The following is a 974-nucleotide window of genomic DNA, read 5'->3' as shown; positions in this document are numbered from 1 at the left end:
CCCCATGATAGGTGAAAATTCACGAAGTAGAAACAGTACTGTATATTTTTTTAAATTATTTTTATAATTTGTATATATTTATTTTATTATAAATGCAAAATAACACCACAGAAGAATTGATGTAAGCTTAAATATTGGACCACAATAGATGAACCACAATATGGTGAAGGATTACTGTATATATATAAATATACGAGGGAATGCTGAAAAGTTCCTGGTTTAAGGGTATTGCGAAAGGCTTGGCTGGATGCCCAACCTTTTCTTTTACAGGGCTTAAAAAAAATGAAGGATCGCTGCAGTAAAGTGCGTGAATCTGAGAGAGAGAATATGTTGAATAAAACCATATTTAACTGATCCTCCTGTATTTTCTTTTACTCAAAGCCAGGAACTTTCCAGCACCACTCTCTTGTATATATTAGTGAATGTGTGTGGCCTAGTGGTAAAGTGCTGCACTCACACTTGCAAGATTGTGGTTTCAATTCCTTGGGCAAGGTGATGCATTGTTTTCGAGCCAAACATTTCATTTGAAGTTGCTCTGTGATCGTTCAGACATGTGATGTGTTGCATGCTACACAGCTGTACAGGAAATGTCGATTTGATGGAAGGAACGAGCTAATGTACTGCATAAATATTTGATCACTATAAACAAATTATCTGTGCAGGTTGTTCAGTAAGAAATTGTGGATTCCTCATCTGTCATCTATGACAGGAGAGCCCACAATGTATGTGTGTGTGTGTGTGTGTGTGTGTGTGTGTGTTTGTGAATGTATGACTATATGTCTATGTATGACTGTGCATCTATGTATGACTATGCAGGTATATAAATAAGTCAATATGTATTTATGTATATTTGCGTATCTATGTGTGTATATGTTTCTATATGTATCATTGTATCTATGCAACTATGTGTGTATATATGTATATATGCAAGTAAGTATGTATTTATGTATGTATGCATGTATGTAAGTATGTAT

This window comes from Octopus bimaculoides, chromosome 25 (assembly GCF_001194135.2).
Source record: "Octopus bimaculoides isolate UCB-OBI-ISO-001 chromosome 25, ASM119413v2, whole genome shotgun sequence".
NCBI classification, from domain to species: Eukaryota; Metazoa; Mollusca; class Cephalopoda; order Octopoda; family Octopodidae; genus Octopus; species Octopus bimaculoides.
This window is presented reverse-complemented; position numbering follows the sequence as displayed.